Consider the following 16,065-nt stretch of genomic DNA (forward strand, 5'->3'; position numbering starts at 1 on the left):
ACATGATTATGAGGAGAGGCTGAGGGAACTGGGGTTATATAGTCTGCAGAAGAGAAGAGTGAAGGGGGATTTGATAGCAACCTTCAACTACCTAAAGGGGGGTTCCAAAGGGGATGGAGCTAGGCTGTTTTCAGTGGTACCAGATGACAGAACAAGGAGCAATGGTCTCAAGTTGCAGTGGGGGAGGTCTAGGTTGGATATTAGGAAAATTATTTCACTAGGAGGGTGGTGAAACACTGGAATGCATTACTTATAGAGGTGGTGGAATCTCCATCCTTAGAGGTTTTTAAGGCGTGGCTTGACAAAGCCCTGGCTGGGATGATTTAGTTGGCTTTGGTCCTGCTTTGAGCAGGGGGTTGGAGTAGAATACCTCTTCCAACTCTAATCGTCTATAATTCTAAGAATACAGTCAGAGATACGGTCCAGAAGAAGGGGTATAAATGTCTACACACAGAGATAAGAGGTAGAGGGAGACGAGAACGGGGACTGAGGACAAAGCCCTGTAGAGCCCTCAGAGAAAGATGGAGGGCAGATGAGGAGGATATGCTAAAGTGATTGGAGTAATCAGTGTGATTAGAGAAGGAGAAGAACCAAGAGGACAGAGCCAATGAAGCCAAGGGAGGGAATGACTTAAAGATAAGCATAGTTGATTGTGTCAAAGGCATGTGACAGGTCAAGTAGGATGAGTATGGAGTACTAGTTCTGAGCTTTGGCTAGGAAGTGGTCATCAAAGACTTTGGGAAGAGTGGTTTCAGTGGAGTACAAGAGACAGAAACCGGATTGGAGAGGTCTAGGATGGAATTGGAGGAGAAGAACTCGACAGTGATTGTAGACAGCACCTTCGATAAGCTTAGGGCAGATCGGCGGGCAGCGATCAATCCAGCGGCCATCGATTTATCGCATCTAGTATAGACGCAATAAATCAACTGCTGAGCGCTCTCTCATCAACTCCGGTACTCCACCAGAACAAGGAGTGCAAGCAGAGTCGACGGGAGAGTGTCAGCTGTCGACTTACCGAGGTAAGTAGATCTAAGTATGTCAACTTCAGCTAGGCTATTCAGGTAGCTGAAGTTGCATATCTTAGATCAACCCTGCGTGGTAGTGTAGACAAGCCCTTAGAGATGAAAGGGAGAGGGAAGTGAGATCAAGGGTGGTTTTTTTTTTCAAGAGGGGAAAGACCAATGCATGCTTATATTACCAGGGGAACAAGCCAGGGGAGAGTGAGAAGTTAAGAAGTGTAAGAGTGGGGATGAGAATGAGAGAAACTATGAAAGAGATCAGGAGATGGGATGGGACACAATCACTGAAGAAAGTGGAAGGGTTAGAAGAGGAGAGGAGAAACTTCTGCCTCTGTGACAGGGAAGAAAGAGGAGAGAGTTGTAAGAGGAGGAGAAGGGAAGGCAAGCCAAGGGGAGAGGCAAAGTTGCGCTGCATTTTGACAATTTTCTCTTGGAAGAAATTGGCAAGATCCTGTGTAGAGAGAGAAGTGGAGCAGAAGGAAGGGAGGGTTGGAAGAGTGAATCAAAGGTGGTGAAAAGGCACCTGGAATCGTAGGCATGGGAGCTGGAGAAGTAGAGTTGTTTATCTAAATGTGCTTGCACCTCTCATTGATGGGATCCCATCGAAGACAGGACCCTTAAATTATAAGTACCACTTAACTGGATATTTTAGGTATAGACAAAAAATATGTAACTATCGAAAACACTCAATTAGCCAAGCATGTGACATATTTCCATGTCAGAGACTGATTTCACAGGCTTACTTAGATATTTTGAATTCAGTACACAGCAATGAACTTGGAAGGTGCAGCTTAGTGGATTACACTGGTCTACAATTTTTGAGAAGTCGTCTGCTTCAGAGATAAAATGTGCTATTTATTATGTATTTTGATGTGCTGAATTCAAATATGACAATTAAAACAACTGATTGGCTACTGTTTCTAAGATATTTAAGTTTTTACATTTTATGTCTATGTATATTGTGTAGATAGTACAGTTTTAATCATAAATTGTAAACCTAGGTCTTTTCATGTGTTTATGGTTGCTTTACATGATAATATTTCACCTGTCCTGTTTATGTAACACTTTAAAAATCAGCAAAAGGGTTATATAAATAAAATTGATTATGAAACAAAAGGCAAAAAACTATTATGTACATAGTTTAGTCCTATTCAGTGTCTACTCGGCGCTTCTTGGCTTGTCTCTTGTATTCATTAAATGGAGCATCTCTTGTCACTGTCCAGCAATAGTCTGCAAGCATTGATGGGCTCCATTTGCCCTGATAGTGTTTCTCCATTGTTGCAATGTCCTGGTGAAATCGCTCGCCGTGCTCGTCGTTCACTGCTCTGCAGTTCGGTGGAAAAAATCTAGTTGAGAGTGCAAAAAATGTATCTTTAGTGACATGTTGCAACCCAAGCTTTTGTATGCCTTGAGGAGGTTTTCCACCAACAACCTGTAGTTGTCTGCCTTGTTGTTTCCGAGAAAATTTATTGCCACTAACTGGAAGGCTTTCCATGCCGTCTTTTCCTTGCCACGCAGTGCATGGTCAAATGCATCATCTCGAAGAAGTTCACGAATCTGAGGACCAACAAAGACACCTTCCTTTATCTTAGCTTCACTTAACCTTGGAAATTTTCCACGGAGGTACTTGAAAGCTGCTTGTGTTTTGTCAATGGCCTTGACAAAGTTTTTCATCAGACCCAGCTTGATGTGTAAGGGTGATAACAAAATCTTCCTTGATTCAACAAGTGGTGGATGCTGAACACTTTTCCTCCCAGGCTCCAATGACTGTCAGAGTGGCCAGTCTTTCTTGATGTAGTGGGAATCTCTTGCACGACTATCCCATTCGCAGAGAAAACAGCAGTACTTTGTGTATCCAGTCTGCAGACCAAGCAAGAGAGCAACAACCTTCAAATCGCCACAAAGCTGCCACTGATGTTGGTCATAGTTTATGCACCTCAAAAGTTGTTTCATTTTGTCATAGGTTTCCTTCATATGGACTGCATGGCCAATTGGAATTGATGGCAAAATATTGCCATTATGCAGTAAAACAGCTTTAAGACTCGACTTCGATGAATCAATGAACAGTCTCCACTCATCTGGATCGTGAACGATGTTGAGGGCTGCCATCACACCATCGATGTTGTTGCAGGCTACAAGATCACCGTCCATGAAGAAGAATGGGACAAGACCCTTTTGACGGTCACGGAACATGGAAACCCTAACATCACCTGCCAGGAGATTCCACTGCTGTAGTCTGGAGCCCAACAGCTCTGCCTTACTCTTGGGTAGTTCCAAATCCCTGACAAGGTCATTCAGTTCACCTTGTGTTATGAGGTGTGGTTCAGAGGAGGAGGATGGGAGAAAATGTGGGTCCTGTGACATTGATGGTTCAGGACCAGAAGTTTCATCCTCTTCCTCAAGTGAGAATGATTCTGGTGCATCAGGAACCGGCAGTCCTTCTCCATGGGGTACTGGGCGTATAGCTGATGGAATGTTTGGATAATGCACAGTCCACTTTTTCTTCTTTGACACACCTTTCCCAACTGGAGGCACCATACAGAAGTAACAATTGCTGGTATGATCTGTTGGCTCTCTCCAAATCATTGGCACTGCAAAAGGCATAGATTTTCTTTTCCTGTTCAACCACTGGCGAAGATTTGTTGCACAAGTGTTGCAGCATATGTGTGGGGCCCACCTCTTGTCATGATCTCTAATTTTGCAGCCAAAATAAAGGTGATAGGCTTTCTTAACCTTAGTAGTTATACTGTGCTTTTGTGATGCAAAAGTCACTTCACCACAAACATAGCAAAAGTTATCTGCACTGTTCACACAAGTACGAGGCATCTCTGCTCACTTTGGCTAAACAGAAATGTGTCCCTTTGCAAAATCAAACACTGACAAATAAGAGAGCACGACACTGTATGATTTCTAGAGCTGATATAGGGCAATTTGTTCAGCAGCGTGATGTAAGCTTCATTATGATTGCATCATCGATGACTTCTAGGAATAACATGATGCAATTCATATCACGTATGATGCAATACCAGCTTCAGATTGCATCATTCATTGTTTTGCCTAAAAAGCAGGTACTGTCCAAACCCAGTCATAGATTTATTCATAGATCCAGTCAAAGATGTATTTTAGTCATTTCTGATTTAAATTGAGATCCATTCCCTTTATAACTCACTTATCCTCCGCCATTCCCGAGTCAAGGGTCGTATATACTGACCCAATAGCATATCTTGAAAACTAGAGCCAATCAACAATTATAAGCATCATTTTCGTTCTCAGTGACCCAGAATTAGTAAAGTTTGACTACATTTATTTCAGAAGCATTTTGGCTGTAGAGCAGTGTTATTTGCATCTGAATCATAAAGGTTCAGATGATTTTTAAATTGAAGTCAATGTAGTTAGGCCAAGTGAGGGACTGGCCCACAAGCTCTGAATGACTTTTGTTGAATACATTATTGTATCGAGGGAAGGCTGCTCATGCACAGATTGACTGACAATGTCTTATTTAAAGCTGAAATAAAAACTGTTTGACTGCATCTTCATAACATCTTATAAAACGTCACTGCTAACATATATACAACAATGTCATTTATTAAATGTTGGGTTGACACAAAGCCAGGAAAAACTCCATGAATGCTGATATAGTCCAATACTGTTAGTACTGGGAGTAAAACAGTAACTTAGGTTAAGGAAAGATCTGCATCTTATGGTATCTGTGAATTTCATGTCTTTGGCTGTGTGATCCCGCATGAAACAATACACACACTGGGGCTCCGTGTGTGTGTGTGTGAGCTTGTCTGCCTGCACAGAACAATTTCCAGGATTGCAGCTTTGAAATGATTTGCAACAGAGATTTTGTGGCACTATTTGTATAAAATTACCTTCCAGGTTCTGGTGAAACCCCACTGAAGACAATAATATTACTGCAGGGCTGAATTTGGACCTTGATGTTTTGTTTATTCTTAAAAAAGAAAAAAAAGAAATTGCTTTCATGGAATAAGGAAACACACACGGTATTTACCTGAAGGCCCTGAAAGGCTCTTTCAGAAATATGTGCAGAATTTGTGTTCTTCTGAATGCGTATGTGTGTCTTTACAAAAAACCTACTTATTAGTAACACAGTTAAATAAGTATTTTGGTATGTGTAGTAGGAATTTCTTGGTAGAAGTATTATTTACCTTATCGGCTATAATGACTCTAGAAGGATAAATGCATATTTGGCTGTAGCTACACCATTTTAAAAATGCATATTAATATTTTTATAATAGTTTACATTTATATGGCACTTTTCATCCGAAATAACATAGGGTATTATTCATGGAAGTAATCCCATTGAACTCACGTGAATAGTCCATTGAGTACTCATGTTAGTAAAGACTATTCACATGAATTAGAATTGTGGGGTCTGGCCCTTATTCTATACAGTAAATTTGTTTTCTACAAATCTGACACTCAGCATCCACGTTAGTTTTAAATAAATTAATTGGAGAGGAGATGAAGTTGCAAATGCTGCTCCTTTCACTATATTTCCAGAATTCTGAATTTATGAATATGAGCAGGAGGCCAAATAATTTAATCTTTCTCTCTCTAAGGAGCCTATTACTGTGGTATCTCACTGCTGATTTAAAGATGAGGAGATGCTTCCTCTTAATGATGCATCCTAAAACTACTTACTACAAATAGGGGATTTGATCCTGGGAACTCTTACTCAGGCAAGGAGTCCTTAATCACAGGAGGCATGTCACTGAACTCAGTGGAACTACACACCACAGTTAAAGTTTGCAGGCTCAGGATCTCAGATAAACCAATTGCTTGTTGTCCTATGTAAGACAGACATTTTATACTAAACATTTCACTTGCTGAATCAGAGTTTGTTGATAAAATCATTCTGTATTGTAAACACAGGCGTCAATGAAACTTTTCATTTTCTAAGGGGTGGAGATAATCAGGAGGCACCCCTAGAAACTATTTATGTGCTGGCAATACCTAACCTATGGTGTTTCCCTCTGTGAAGATTTCAGTCCTCTCTTCTCTAAATATGTGGGTGTTTAGATGTAGAATTTGATTTAGCCTATTATATAGATGGGGCCATCTATGAAATTCAAGTCCAGACCCAGATCCAAGTTTCTGTAAGATTCAGGGGTGTTCACATCCTGGGTTTGATCTTTACCCAGGCCCATATCTACAAGAAAAAGTGACTTTTCCCACCGTTTGAATGTCTCAAGCTTAATTTCTCATTGACTTAGTTTCAAAATGGAGGTGGTCCCACAGCAGGAATGGATGGTGTTTTAAAACAGAGTTCAGCTGTACAGATGCTGTTCCCATTGAACTTAGCAGGAGTTGTACCTGAGTGAGCAAAGGCTGAATTGATCTCAAAAGGGCTAAAAGTGCCTGATTCTGGTGAATCTCAAACAATTTAAAGCAATCTCTTTGACCAGGGCTGACCACCATAAATTGATCTATCAAGTGATCCAAAGCCCATTGAGGTGGGCATTGTTGGATCAAGCCTGAAGTAAGTCATCGCATTAATGTGTTGTGCCCTTGTCCTTCCTCAACCTGCCCCCTTCCTATCAGCTGTTACCTACACTCATCACATCACACTTAAATTAGTTTGCAAGCTCTCTGTGGAAGTGATATTTGATCTGTAATGTGCCTCACACACTGTTACAGTGCTGTGAAAACATCAATCAGTAATAATTATTGTTATCTGCAAAACGGGCTGTCAAGATGTAAGAAGTGCAAAGGGCTAAAATGCATTTCCATGCTTTGAGAAGGGGTCACAGCTTTATAAGAGGCATGAGCACAAAAACTCCATGTTTTATCACCACATTCACTGTGTAGTCTTCTATTAGCTGTCTGAATCATCACAATGCCACAATGACCTCTGTTCTTCTCTCAGAAGGAAAGTATCCCCTGAAGGGCATTTAAGAATCTTTGATTTAAGGTATCAAATAAAATCGGGCAAATAATTCTTCAGGGAAAAAAAGCATATTTAATACTTTGTTTGCCTAAATATTTATTTCAAACACTGCAGATTCACAATGCTTTTAATACTAATGTCATACTTAAAATAAATCACTGTGTACTTCCTGTGATCTTTTCAGAATGCAATAAAACAGATTGTTTTTAATGGCTGTTCCAGCAATGAAAAATATCTTTGTTAGGTGAAAACAACAAATTGATGCTTTTTCAATTCCTTTTAATGGCATGAGGATCTTTGCAACATGCTGTGAAAAATATTCTCTTAATGATAGGCCTGTGGCACAACTTAAGGAGTCATCAAGAAATAAATGCTCTGCTGTCTGGCTGGCAGCTTGGTGTCCCTTAATTGAAGTATTATAAGATTCTGTGCAGAGTAAAGCCTCCAGGGTTTTGTAGCTAAATGGCACGGACACCTCTGATGAGACATGCAGATGAAGATGTGTCAATACAATCTTCACCAATTTGCTGTAATAGCAGGGACTGATTAATTTTATAACCACGGGTGCTTCTATTAGCTAACCTAAGGAATGATTTAGACTTTATTAAGCGACTTATTTCTATCTTTTTCGAGAGACTTCTGCAACATAGTTTATCTCCAAGAGCTAGACAGCAACACATTTTTCTAATAAGGATTCTAAATTTATTATTAAAGGAAGGATCATGAGCTTGACTCAGTTTATATGCAGCTCAGCAGCAGCAACTCTTTGTGACTCTTGACAACTCGACTGTTCTTCAGTTAACTTGATATTTCTCAGAAAATAAAGTAGCTTCATATCCTATGCAATTGAGATAGCCGCTCTTATATACATTTTTAATGTACAAAAAAGGAAATTGAAGCAACTAAATCAAAAGTATAAGCCTGTATATTTTAATCTTTTTTTTTCTAGGCTATAAAACTGCTTTAATATTTTATTATAATTGCCCATGGATATCTAACATAATTTGGTTACACATAATCAACTAACACTGTATATTTTAGGGCTTTGTTCAATAAAACATGAATTACCGTATGTGAGTAGGCAATGTGTTCCGAGATTTCTCTGCACAGTTTTGCTTTCTCAATCACGCTGCATTTTATATACTGACCACAAACCCAGAAATGACCATTGTAAATTCCCTTTGTGGGAAGCTCGGAGAAGAGCTATTTTCTTCTCTGGAAAGAATGAACGTAGATTGATTCAATTTCCAATACATTCTACATTCCTTTCACCAGAAAGATTGGTGACCACCACCTGTCCCTGTAGTTGGTCAGCACAGAGAACTCCCATTGAAGTCTGGGGGGGAATTTTACGTACTAAAGGGCTGAGACTGTTTTTTGAGTGATTTGCTGCTGTTTCCACATGTGGGACTCATGTTGTCACTGCCAATCTAGAGCCTCTTCCAGCAAACTAGAACCAGGACTTCACCATCATGACTATTAAGAGAATTTTGACTCAGATTATTGGACACTGACAGAGCTTGTAATGCTCCCTGGATATTCAAGCTCTCGGACAAACCAATAAATCATGAACTGCTCCCTGTCACCATACAGATACACCATAAAACATGGCCTGGATTAGACAGGCATGGAATGGAATGCAGACTACCCCCCAGACCTTAGTTCCATTCCCACACAAATGCTTACTTGAACTAGAGCTTACCAACAAGACAAGGTCTGGACCACCTGAAACTCTGAGGAAATTTTGATCTGGATCTGAACTTCAGAACATGGGCTCACCTATTATGTACTAGATGGGCTGCACACACAAGTTGAGGCTCATGATCAAAGCTCGAATCAGCAAAATGAAGATGAATGTTGTTTCTGTCTTTTGAATTTAACTCTTTATTTCCCTTCCTGAATTACCATTTTTACAAATTTTATATATTTATTTTGTATTTGTGACTGGCTAACAGACAGATTTTTGTGAAAAAAATTCAGCCTTTTGTTTGCAAGCTGTTAACTTTGGCTGTTCTATATTGTTTCTGATTGGCTAACACAACTTTTTAAACAGGACACTAATAAGTGATGAATAGTGAATAATACATATTCTTGTTCGTACATGAATACTTAATCATTTTTATAACACAACTAACCAGAGTTATAATAATTAATACTAATAAATATTTTGGCAGGGATATGAAAGTGCATATTTCAGGACTTGAGTCAATCAGTGCTCAGGTCTAGTAGGATAATCTGGCCCTCATGAAGGTATCATCCCACTGTCTATGTCAGGGTTCCTTGCACCTGCCTCTGTAGCACCTTCTTCTGTCCTCTGTCAGAGACTAGATAACAGACCAAATGGACATAGGTCTGATCCAGTCCAGTGATTCCCATGTTCCTACTTGGACATTTGTACAAAGAAACCATTTTTCAAGCGTTCATACAAACAGTTCACAGGAATGTTTGTGAATAAGAGAAAGAAGCCCTGTCATGTTCTAAACAAACAGCTGTTTGGAACTCAAATTAATGTTTGTGAACCCTGTTTTTGCCACATTTGATCTGCTTGCGCACGCTCTCTCTCTCTCTCTCTCTAATCTATCTAATTTTCATTTTTTCTTTCTTTCCTAACCACACCCCCAATCCCCACAGTTTTAGACCTGTAATCATGCTGAATGATCATGTCAGCACTGTGCCAGAATGCAAACCAGGAAGACTGCTTTTTTCTCGATTGCTTTTCTCTCTGTATTTCAAGTGTATTCACACTGAATATTTCTGCTGATTCAGATCACATTCCTGTTAAAGTGCATAGGAACCTGACTTGATGTTTAGGTATTCCATTAAATGCAGTTGTGGTATCTCTCTGTTATCCAGCCCATCAACTAGTTTTGCTTTCTCAGATCTTCACAAGGAAACTAGTCTGATGATGCTAACAGGGTTACAGTATGAAATACTCTGTTAGTGGGAAATGGTTCTCTTGTACATGATCTAAACAGATGTGCAGTGCGCCCTGATACTTGAATGATGGATGCATTATGCATTTTTATAATAGTATATTAATTGCTACAAATATTCAGAAAAGTGAGTCACAAGCGGCCAGATCATATTTGAGTTGAAATATGGTGAACAAGCTAACAAAGTACTTGTAATTCATGGATCTCAGCTTTCAGTGGACCTATCGCCCCTTATTGTGAATCTTCACAAAAAGAAAAGAGAGAAAACTGAGCTCAGACGGACTCATCAGCATTGTTATCATTACAACCAGGAGCCTTAACCTTTGGAACAGTTTTGCACCTTACACTGATTGAACCACTAAGCGCTATTGATTTCAGCTTTTTAGAGGAAGACACTTACAGAACCTACAGAATATAAGGGCTTCTGTTCTCCTTGAACATGATTCACATCTGTAACCAGCATAAATGTCAATGGGAGATATGTGAGCATATTAAGAAGAGATGTGCATTGCATATATATTGCATGTATATGCATAGAGCTACATAATAATATACATATTTGGGACCAAATTCTGGAACTACAGCAAAATGGTGCAGATATACACACTGCACAACATACACCTGTATTCTGGTAGACAGCTCCATACATAGCCCCAGTCCACAGACACACCAGGCAGGTAAATCCTATGTATGAGATCACTTCAAGTTTAGGGAATATGTATCCATAACCACAGATCACATTCCCTGATCACTGGGTGCCTCCCAGGAAAACCCCTCTGCAGGACCTACGGAGGGATCTTTCCAGGGGTTTTTAGGATGACTACAACAGGTGATCAGAATGTAGGCACAGAGCCTGCCAGCTTTTGCCCTGTGAATGTGTGTTTCTGTAATGAGATGTTCAGTTTTTTCACTGCCTGGAATTATAAATTGAATAAACTCTAAATGAAATACTAGAGTAAAATCCCTTCTGATTTGCCGATGCCCAGGCTAGAGCTACATACCCCTCAGTGGGCCAAATCCTGCCTTCAGTTGTTGCAATGTAAATGAGCACAGAACTTGACCCATTCAATTGAATTTTTGCACTCCAGTTTAGCTAATAATTAGTTCATGAAAATAAACAACATACATTTTCCTAAAGAGATTCCCTTTCATTTTCAGTGGGTTGTGTTGGCTAGATCTTATTTGTACACCCCGTCAGGCACTCAAAGTAGTGGCATTTCTTTAAAAATAAAAGCCAGACATTTTACTAATTCTTCTTTCTTTTATGAAGAAAGACTGAAAAATCCACATGGACTGGAATGTAACTTTTAATAATATAATAACAGATGGCTAAATAAGAACATAAAATCGGCCATACTGGGTCAAACCAACTGTCCATCTATCCCTGTACCCTGTCCTCCAACAGCAGCCAGTGCCAGATGCTTCAGAGGGAATGAACAGAACAGGGCAATTATCAAGAGATCCATCCCCTGTCATCCAGTCCCAGCTTCTGGTAGTCAGAGGCTTAGGGACACCCAGAGCATGAGATTGCATCCCTGATCATCTGGGCTAATAACTATTGATGGACCTATCCTCCATGAACTAATCTAATTCTTTTTTTAATCCAGTTATGCTTTTGGCCTTCACAATTGCCTGTGATAGCCATCTACCTCATAGCAAGGGGCAGCCTGTTATTGTGCCATTCCTGGCATGTTGTTGCGCTGTTTCTGGGCTCCTCATGTTACAGTGTACGCTCCCTGACGCATGGGCATAGCTATGTCACCAGATCTGTTGAGGGGGCAGAGTTAAGGCTCTACCCACTCCATACATCCTCCCCTTCCTCATAGTGGAGGAGTGGGGCAGCCCTGAAGAGCTTGCTTCCTCCCACATGCTGGAGGTGGTGGTATGGCACACTAGCACAAGGGATAAGGGGGCACGCCCTTGTGCTTCTGCATTGTACAGACTATGATTTGCCCCAGCATTTCCTGATCTTTTAATTCACTTGTTAGTTTATGCCCAGTTTGCAGATGAAGCAGAGAACAGGGTGCTGGAACAATTTATATAGAGCCATTGAACCAAACGGTAAACCCTGGATATAATGGAATCCACTTCAAGCCAGGGGTGTGAAAGCACCCCCAGCACCCCTAGTTCCAGCACCTATGGCAGAGAATGCATGCTACCCTGCCAGATCAAAACATCTGATGTTACTGGTTTGGAGTCTGATCCAAAATCCACTGAAGCCACTGGCAGTTTTTCCATTGACTTCAGTGGGCTTTGGATCAGACCCATGCTGAGGTATAAATAAAATAAAAAGCTCCGGTGGTTATTATATACTATTTGCATGGCAAATAGATTTTATATCCCCTGCTTTAAACCCTTATACAAAACACAACATGAAGTAGGAAGCAGGCCATTGCTCAGTTCGCATTGTGAAAAAGGAGAATAAAAATATCTACCCTAAAAATGAACATGATTTTTTTATATTATGTGTTTTAAGGCATGACAGCCAACCAAAGAGCTATTTAGTATGTTACATGGTTTAATAAAAATAACTTGCCTGGCAGTGTCTGAAAGCTTTTGCAGCTGCAGGGGTACTTCTTGGAAATAAATTTGTGTTTACACAGGTGCAGCCATATTTAACAATTTTTTTATATGCAATGCAAACAGCTGCCTGTCTGTTTTCTTTGGCAGAGCTCTTTCCAGTTGAAACAATTTGTATCAAACATATCTCTCCATGATACCTATATAAATACAAAAAATTCCTGTACAAGGAAGAGGTTTCTCATAATGTATCTTTTAGATAAACTATCAAGCAGAAGCAGCTTGGTGAGAGTCTCCTTAGTAAAGCCTGGCCCATCATGAAACATTTTACATTTGAAATGATCTGGGGAGGCTTCTGAGGAAGTATTAAGCACTCAGTGTGATAACTCCCAGGATTTTATCCTGTTATAATCGAGGTGAAGGCTATTACAGCTGGCAAAGGAAGTTTGGCAAATTAGGTATTTTCCTTAACATGACAGTATATGCTGTAGGGCAGTATGTTATTCTACTTTTGGCATATTTTTACACAGGCTGAAATATTTGCCAAAATATTTAGCCTCAAGTCAACTATCCACTTTTTATTACATCATAAATGTCGTGTTATATTTTTCATGTATCCATTGGTATGAAATACTAACATATTCAAAATCCCTATGATTTACATGAAGCTAGTACTCCAGTGCTTTTCAAATACTTTGCAAATATTTACATTTTGAAGAGCTCTCCTATCATCAGATTTTTTACACTCATGAGGTACAGTAGAAAGCTAACATATTTTAAATTAATGTATGATGTCTGGGTTTTTAAAATAGCTGTCCTAACCCTTCCCCCAAATAAAAACTATTAATAGGGAAGAAAGAAAAATTTGGTGGAGAAATCTACCTTTTTATTCCTTCACCTATTTTTCATATACGAAGATTGCCTGACTCTCATTTGCAGAGAACAATGTTGAAGTTAATATGTGAATGGATTAATTCAAGTCTTATAAAAGGATGGTTGTCCATATATAAAATACAGCTGTAAAAATTAAACACTCCTCATAAATACAAAAGTAAGTTAAAATGGTAATGATTGTGCCCACAGAAGAAGAGTTTACACTGTCCTAGTGTTATCATCTCGCTCATCTTGTTCTATGTTTTAATGGCAAAGGGCCCCATGTATTCAATACATTGGACCAACTTCACATCCAGTTTAACTTCACTGACATTAAAATAGACAGGACTCTAGCATGCTGAAGGTGGGGTGGGGAGGGGAGGGGGGAAGAAATGAGACTTCTCCTTCCACCCTTGCTGCAAATTCATGTGTCTAGCTGAATAATTTAATGGACTAAACTTTTTCCCAATGTAACACCACTGACTTCAGTGGAGGATTCAGTAGCCTCCTCTTGGGCTGTACCTCCCCTCACTTGGAGTCATGCAGTTATTGGTTTTGCATAATAATAAATAACCTGCCTATTCACTGGCCTGGCCCGTAACTCATCTCTATAGCTCTGTGCAAAGACACTGCATGAAATTAAACTCTGTGCCCAGTACAGTGTGTGGGTTCCTCAAATCCTGTTCCAGCTCAGCTAGTGGAAACACATCATTTGAGTTGTCGCCAGGTTTTCCGTGGATTTGGCCCTGAGTATTCATACAGTCAAATAAATGCCCTTTCATTAGTCCTGTTTAACAGATGACATGGTCAGCTCTCTCCACAATGTATATACACAAATAACTCATTACAATGAATTGGATTTATGCAAATAAAGTACTAGACCATAAGGCTGTACATTTTGTAGGCACTCTGAAACATGTTGGCCCTTGATCCAGATCCTTGTTTAGAAGAGCTAAGTACATAAAAGGTATACCTATATGTTAAATAAAGTTGTGCTGTGTGTAGAACTGCATGAAGCAGTTAGAAGATAAAAGTCTTTGTGGGTATTTGTCAACTTTTTCTAATCTAAATTGTATTTAAAGTTTGTAAATGTATTTTGATTATTTGTTGCTAGATTTAAGAGATATGCTCCTATCATCATGCATGTCAGCATTCTCTGTTATATTCAATTGTATAAGCTTTGTGGTTTCAACAGGGATGGATTTACTGAGTGAACTGGAAATCCACATACACTTGAACCTCTTACATTTTTGAAGTGGAAAATCTCACTCAATCACCTTCAGTCCAACTGAACCCAGGTCTAAATTAGCACACTGCTAATTGAGAAACAGGGAGAAACTAGCATATTTGGTATACAAGTGTTTGTGATAGCAGCTCTTTTCCTAATAAAAGGTCAATTATGCAACCAGTTTAGATAAGACAGAAAAGACAGTGAATGAAAGAGGAAAAGAAACATCACCAGGGAGGACTCATTTCTGTATTCGCTTGGAACCCTATTATCCAGGGCTGTAATCTCATCAGATTTCACAAGTTGAACAGGGTTGATCCTCAGAGAACTGACCACATAGGAAAAGCAAGGCACTGTAGAAAAAACTTAACCAATACTTGTTAGAACTGCTGGAGGTGCCCTTTTTCAAGCAAGATGCTAAATTGAGGTATTGATGTCGGCCCTTTGGTAGGGTACCTATCCCCAGTAATTTGGCCAAATTCCAGTTTGGTTAATGACTTTGGGCTAGATCCACAAAGAGACTTGAGCATTATTTATGTTGGACTTAGGCACCTGGCCCAAGCCCTGTCTGCCTACCTAAATCCCCGCTGCAGTCTCAACTGGATACACTCTTTCTTTCTGGTTCTAATCAACAATAGAGTGTTGTTGTGCCCTGTCATCATTTCCATGTTCCATCATTGAGGAGGAGGCACCTACACAGTGAGTGAAGTGATTCCAGAACTATATCTATATCTATATGAGAGAGAGAGAGAGAGTTTGCAAAGCACAATGGCATTCTTTCAGATAAAAGGTGCTTTATGAAGGTAATTTATTACTGTTAGATAAACACATTAATATTTTCATATTTTCTCATGGAGTCTTTCCCAGATATCTCATTATCATCTCCTTTATGGACTCCCTCATATGCCACAACCGAAGACTGAATTGCAGTGACATGGGGGCCAGATCTTCAGCTCCTGTTCCAGCCATAGAGGGAGAACGAAGCAATAAGAAATGTGGCCCTGAAGTGGTGGCTGGGGACTAGCCTGAAGTAGGAGAATCCTCTAGTGACACAAAGATTTTGGAAAGTTGCTTTGTTAAATACGCAAAAAGAAGAACAGGAGTACTTGTGGCACCTTAGAGACTAACAAATTTATTAGAGCATAAGCTTTCGTGGACTACAGCCCACTTCTTCGGATGCATCCGAAGAAGTGGGCTGTAGTCCACGAAAGCTTATGATCTAATAAATTTGTTAGTCTCTAAGGTGCCACAAGTACTCCTGTTCTTCTTTTTGCGGATACAGACTAACACGGCTGTTACTCTGAAACTTGTTAAATACGGTGCACTCAATGAGATTTATACTGATGATATTCGTGTGGGCTCTACATGTGGGCTCCTAGGTGCTATCGCTATACAAATCAAATAATAAATAATAACAAGAACAACACTATTTACAAGGCCAAAATTATACCTGACAGGAATCATGACAACATGCAGAAAAAGGCAATATTCAGAACAATCTAGTAGATCAATTCATGCTATCTGAAAGTTGTGTTACAGATAAATATGATGATCTAATAAAACTTCATAGCATTCTTT

The sequence above is a fragment of the Chrysemys picta genome, chromosome 2 (genome assembly GCF_011386835.1).
Source record: "Chrysemys picta bellii isolate R12L10 chromosome 2, ASM1138683v2, whole genome shotgun sequence".
NCBI lineage: Eukaryota > Metazoa > Chordata > Testudines > Emydidae > Chrysemys > Chrysemys picta.